The sequence below is a fragment of the Mus caroli genome, chromosome 13 (assembly GCF_900094665.2).
Source record: "Mus caroli chromosome 13, CAROLI_EIJ_v1.1, whole genome shotgun sequence".
NCBI classification, from domain to species: Eukaryota; Metazoa; Chordata; class Mammalia; order Rodentia; family Muridae; genus Mus; species Mus caroli.
In genome coordinates, this window is record NC_034582.1 from 39,159,952 (window position 1) to 39,166,495 (window position 6,544).

The 6,544-nt window shown below is 46.4% G+C and overlaps 1 long non-coding RNA gene across 2 annotated transcripts in view; it reads right to left on the bottom strand.

Annotated features, from left to right (window-relative positions):
• The window catches only part of LOC110307610, a 16,066-nt gene extending 10,140 nt beyond the window's left edge, over window positions 1-5,926 (bottom strand). For both annotated transcript variants that reach the window (XR_002379436.2, XR_003834623.1), the window contains exons 1-2: window positions 5,843-5,926; window positions 5,482-5,594 (exon numbers count right to left, since the gene is read on the bottom strand). This is a non-coding gene — a long non-coding RNA (uncharacterized LOC110307610). The remainder of the gene's footprint in view (window positions 1-5,481; window positions 5,595-5,842) is intronic.
• Window positions 5,927-6,544: the final 618 nt, after the last annotated feature.

The following is a 6,544-nucleotide window of genomic DNA, read 5'->3' on the forward strand; positions in this document are numbered from 1 at the left end:
GACTTTTGGGATAGCATTGGAAATGTAATTGAGGAAAATATGTAATAAAAAATATTAAAAATTTAAAAAAAAGAATATGAGTAAGGGACTAGAGAAGGGAAAGATCTCCCTAGAAAGGGGAGGTCGAATGGGAAGCTATGAATGGCTGGTGTAGAGAAAAGTAAACACTACCCCGGCTGCAAGCCCTTTGATCTACAACGGTGTTTGCCTGCAAGATAAGCTAGCGTGATGGTGGCCCAGATATTGGGGGAGTGATGGTGGCCCAGATATTGGGGGAGCAACCAACCTCTATCTGATTGGATCTAAGGCCCACTCCATCAGATGGAATCCATACCAGACACTGCTTAGGTGGCAAAGAATCTGAGACCAGATACCCAAGGGACCTAGGGGGCAAAGAAATGCGACTGCTCTACAAAAGGAGCAGAGCAATAAAATAACATACTCCTATCCTCATAGATCATTGCCCTGTTCAGCCATCATCAGAGAGGCTTCCTCCTGCAGCAGATGGGAACAGAACCAGAGCCGCACAGCCAGACAAACGCAGGGTGAGAAACCTTGGAGCACTCATCCCTAAATGGGATGTCTTTCTCAAGGCCCTCCCCACAGGCCTTAGAGAACGCTTTAGAAGAACAAGCAGAAAGAGTCAGAGGGGACGGAGGACACCAAGGAAACAAGGCCTTCTAAACACAACAGGACTGAGCATGTGTGAACTCACAGAAAACAAACTCAAAGGCATCTTTGGAGACTTCTTGTCTCATAATGTTTTATTGGCGCTTTTTAAAAGTACAATTTTATTTTTATGTGTAATTAATAAATTTTTATGCTATAGGTTTTGTGCATGTATTACAGCACCTGTGTTTCATATTTTTATGGGATTTGCAAGTGTCTTTGCATCTGTATCTGTTTCTTGTGCCTTTTTCTCGTGTCTTTTCCTTCTGTTTGTTTAGTCTTACTTAGATTTGTTTTTTTATCTTGTTATATTTTAGTATTATCCCTTCAATGCTGGTTTGTGTTCTAATGATAGACAGAAAGGGAGCAGATCTGGAAGTGAGGGGACCTGGGGAGTAACGGGGAGAAGTAGAGTGAGGGGAAGCCATAATCAGGATCTATTGTATAAAAAAAAATTATTTTCAATAAAAGAAGAAAATTGAGTGTCATAAGAGTACTTGAGCCGGGCAGTGGTGGTGCACGCCTTTAATCCCAGCACTTGGGAGGCAGAGGCATGCGGATTTCTGAGTTCAAGGCCAGCCTGGTCTACAGAGTGAGTTCCAGGACAGCTAGGGCTACACAGAGAAACCCTGTTTCGGGGGAAAAAAAAAAATACTTGAGACGGGAGATCCAGTAGCACAGAGGTGGCAAAGGCTATGGATAATCACAGTGCGGAAGACTAGTGTGGCGGCACACGTACTAGTAATCTCAGGACTTGTAGGCACAGGTCAGAAGTTCAAGGTCATTCTCAGCTATATAACAAGTTAGAGGCTTGGACTATATGAGACCCTATCTCAAAAAAAAAAAAAAAAGTTTTTAAAAAGAAAGGAGTCGGGTTCATGATTACTCTTGGTAGGTCTTGGTGAAAGTCACGAGACTCTGGAGACCAATGGGAAGTTTCCTATGTAAATGAGGTGTATGGTGGGCGTTGCAGTCAGTAGCTGTGATCTCTGGGAAGAAAGCTGAGTTCTACTGAGAGTCTGGGAAGGAAGAACGCAGGGGACTGTCCTATGTGTGTCCTTTCCTCTCTGGCTCTTTGTCATATATGGAGAAGGTTGCAGAAGCCAAGAAACTCCAGAGCCGCCCCAGAACCTCTTCTCAGAGCCAGTTTTCCTTGGCGTGTAAATGACTCTGGCTTCCGTTTTGTTAGCAGAACCGGCTACTTCTCAGTTGTGATAAACTGCCCTGAGCGAAAGCAACTAAATGAAGAAAGTTTATTTTAACCTATGGCTTCAGAGGGAGCACTCCCAGTGTGGGGAACTTGTGGCTTGGGGCCAGAAGCAGAAAGATGGCTGGTCACATTCCATTTGCATACAAGAAGATGGAGAACAGGGTGAGACTAGAAACCCTCCTAAAGGTTCAATAGCTTTCCCCAAAGAAAACCCCCAACCAGGGACCACGTGTCCAAATATGTGAGCAGGCGGCGACACATTTCCCACTCCAAACGCTGCGGACAGTTTTCCAAGGACAGAAGGATGATAAGGCCAGGAGCCTTATTGTCCAGAATCCTCTTCTTGGATGCCCCTCCCCTACTGAGACAGCATTCTCAGAGACCGGTTTAAAAGAAAGCAACTGCTTGGGACTGCAAGGATGGGCCAAGCTATCATCTAGTGCATATTTCACCGCATATATATATATATATATATATATATATATATATATATATATAATTTGATATATATGTCTGACACATACATATGTATGTAATTGCACACACATTTAAATTGTGGTAGAATGTATTTCTCACTCATGATCATCAGGCAACCAGGTCTGTCACTGACCTGTGTGTCCAGCCCAATCTTAACCATCCAGTACAGTTCAGCAATTGTAAATATGCTGACTCATTGTTCTAAACAAGCTCAAGAATGTTCTAGACTTCCCAATCAGAAACTATACTCCGTGACTGAGTCCTTCTCCCCGTCCTCCCAGCTACCTCCTAGCATTCCCTGTTCAACTTCCTGCCTCTAGAATCTGTTCTGAGAATGACTCGGCAGAGTCGCATGGTGCTTGTGTGCTAGAGACTGGCGTTTGGGTTTTTTTTTTTTTTTTTACTAGGCATGGTGTTTTCTGGGTTCACACAGGTCGAGCCTCCGGTTTGGACCGCTCTCCTCCCGGTAGATGGGGGTCACCACTTTCACCTTCCCAGTCAGAAAGACGTTCTTACTGCCTTTCCTTGCACACTTATTCTTCCTGCAATGGAGGCCAGGCCTGGTTATTACCGTCTGCAGCTGAGGAAATAAACCTCCTGGCTCAGGACCACCCAGAAAGCTCAGGCTAGGGACCAACATACAGCCTTTGGTCTCCCTGGCCAGTGTGCTGTCTGGAGCACAGCTGTATTTGGCGAGTCCTCAGAGAGTCCTGAGAATATTCCTGTGGCACAAGCCTGGGACCCCAAGGCCTCAGACCCCAGTGGGGGGTTCATGAGTTCCTTGAGAATAAACAGTCCATCTTTGGTTGTCATCCCTGATCACCAGGCTGCCTACAGCTCCTCTTGGTCACACAGCATACAAGCTAGGGGACATGAGTCCTGGGACAGCACAATGCAACAGAACTGGCCAGCCGTAACAAGCAAACCCTCCAAGTTATTAGCCATTCAGGACGGATAGGCAGTGGAGCAGGGCTCCAAATCATATAGTGTCTTGCCGTGTGGTCAAGGGCTGTCAGGAGTTTAAATGAACAGAGTAGACTACATCACTCAGAGAATTTCTATTGGGTAGAAATAGTGCCTTGGCTAGTTTGTGGAATCCCCTTTGAAACCTCTCTCTCTCTCTCTCTCTCTCTCTCTCTCTCTCTCTCTCTCTCTCTCTCTCTCCTTATACACACACCCACCCACCCACCCATGAAGACTAGCAGAGTCTTAAGGAAGAATACAGCTTCTGTGGATGGAGGTACCCAGACACCCTCCTGGAGACTAGCTGTTATTTGGATGTTTCTGGCAATTAAATTCATGAGCACACTAGCAGCTCCACTCCTGAAATAGCAGAGTAACCAGTCAGTGCTGGAATAGCACTGTCTGGCACCCAAGCACGATGGGGGCAGAACGGCAGCCAGACTTTGTCACCCTTGGTTTTTTGTTGAGAATGTGAGACACATCTCACCAGACTCAATCCCTCCATTTGTTCCAGAATTCTTGCCCTTTGTCCTGGTTAGGAAGGGGTTTGTCATGGTCTCCGGTTGGAGGGGAGCTTGGGTTTTCATTTATGGAGTCTGGCTTTTCAAGAAAAGCAGATCATCATATAATAAGGGCCAACTGTAGATTGCAAGGAGTGTGGTTCTGTCTGTCTTTTATGAGATGGAAGATGCTTTGATTTCCTTAGAGCATCATTAAGGACCCAGGCACCACCCAGTTGATAAAGCATGCAGATGCTGGTCAACAGAACATGGGAAGATGGATTTTAAGGAACTTCTGTGTCTTGATTCTGTCATGTATTAATTTTCTTAAAAGGCATTGAGTGTATTTAAAGATGATTAAGATTCAGTAAGCTAATGGAAGAAAGTGACCCAAGAGACAGTTTAAGCCAGTTGTTCGTCCAGCACAGAATTCCTCTTTGTAAATTTTCACGTCGACCCTTTCCCCTGCTCTCTGTTAAACCCCTCTGGAAAATGGGAGGGGCCTCACTATCACATTCTATTTATGGGTTTACTCTTGGCAAAATAATCAATTTCTACTCCCCTACCCCACGATGGGGGTCTCACTGTGCGACACCAGCTGGCCTGGGACTTACTATGTAGACCAAGCTGGCCTGCAACTCACAGAGGTCTGCCTGCCTCTGCTTTGTGAAAATCCATCTTAATTCTCATCTCCTCCATAAACCCCATCCTGCTATTTTCAAATAATCTTGGCATTTATCCACCACCCTGACACATAGTCCTCCCCTGCCCAATTTCCTTTCAGCTAAGCTCACAAGACCATCTGTGGAATACACCTTTAATTGTGAGACCTCCAAAGAGAACTGGTCTGGTCTGGTGTCTCTGATCTCTTCAAATCTGAGTTTCAAGGGGTCTCACTTTCCTTGTAGATTAGAGCTTTCAAAGATGTTCTCCTGTCTCCAACTAACCTCTTGTCTTATCCTCTCCAAAAATGAAGTGAGAAGATAGAGAAGAGGAAATAAACAGGTTAACAACTCAAATGGGAGAACAGGCCACACACCCAAGTGATGATGTCTTGGAGGGAACGGTGATGGATCTGAATCGTGGCTCGACGGATGCCAGCTGAGAGCTCACTGACAAGTCTTAGGAGTGTCACAGCTTTGAGAAATGGTTCGGTTCCAGGGATGTCTAGAGCAATGGGTCTCAGAGGCTATGGATCTCAGAGGGCAAGAAACTAAGCAGGAGGTCAGTCCTTTAACTGCAGTGGATTCTCTTCTGCAGCTGGAGCCTGGAGTCTCTGCGACTGCAGGCAGCAGACAGACAAGTCCCCTGCCTGCAGCTCCAGGCTGAATCTTGGAGGCTGGAGCAGTGGCAACCATGGTGTGCAGGGATTTAGGTAGGCTGAAGGGTGGTGGGCCTGGTGGTTTCTGGTGGGCTGGTTGTGTTCATATAAATGAACCACAGTGTGTAAACATAAATAAGGAGAAAGCTGCTAAGTCTGGAGGGGAGGGAGACACAAATCCACCCAGAGTCCTCAGCCTTGTCTGAAAGTTGTCTCCCTTCCCACCACAGTGGCGTTAAGGAAGCAAGTGCATGAGTCATCAGAAGGGTAGCACAGGACATTGTAAGACATTTCTAAATTGCAATTTGAAACACCTCTCTCATTGCCAAAGTAACACTGACCACATTGGTGCCCGTGGCTGCTGCTGTGACCTCCTTCTGGAGCCGCTGCATCCAGAGCCTCCTCCAAATAGACAGTTGTCGCTGGAGCTGTCTGTCTTTGGTTGTCTATGTGGCTGTCAAATAAAGCCTGTTTAGGTTCCTGTTGCAGCTGGTTCTTTCCTCTGTTCCTGCTCCTGCCCAGATGACATTAGAGACCCCTCCTCCCTCTATACTTACATCTGTCCGTGACATGCTTTCAGTTTGTAACTCTTTCAGGTTCACTGTCCCTCGAGCCCACCACCTCTACTTCCTATGTCCAAGTCTCAAGCCAGCAACTTGTGCATGGCTGTCTGTGGGGAGATGTGAACAAGTATCCACTTACCCCAGTGAGGGGACCAATGGCAGACCATAGAAGCCTCGCCCTCCACATGGAGCTTGGTGAACCAGTGACTTGACTGGAATCACGGTGGCCTGGGTAATGGGTAACTTATAAGCACGGATGACCCAAGCAGCTGTGGTGCCAAATAGGCCACCCCAGCAGGCAACAACTCCTGAAAACTGCAATGTTGCTGCAGCTTGCACAACACACCAACAGCCACATTAGCCAGGAGTCTCACACTTCTGATGATTATTTTCTGCTCATATGAACTTCCTTCAGAGTCTGATGAGCCATCTTCCTTCCTCTAGGATGGAATGTTTCAACCTGGAGGAAACAAGAATACCCTGAGAGGAAACACTTCAATACTCTGTTTTCTTTCCTAATCATGGTGGTGTCAGCCACACAGCCTGAGTATAGGGGATTCTGAGATTGCTGCTGTAAATGCTTAGCGCAGACTTAGAACACAGCTTGCGTGCAGTCACAGCAGCTGCTGGCTGACCAATCATGACTGCCACAAACGATAGAACACGGTTCCAAATTTTACCTCTACCACCTAGGAACCGGATGACCTTGGTGGGTGACTTACATATTCCATGCTTACACGGCCTTATCCCAGTGTCCCTAGCTATGCAATCATGTGGGGGGTGTAATGAGCTTTCGTATGTAAGGAGCTTGAAATAAAGTAAAAAGGTAGATAAGAGCTGT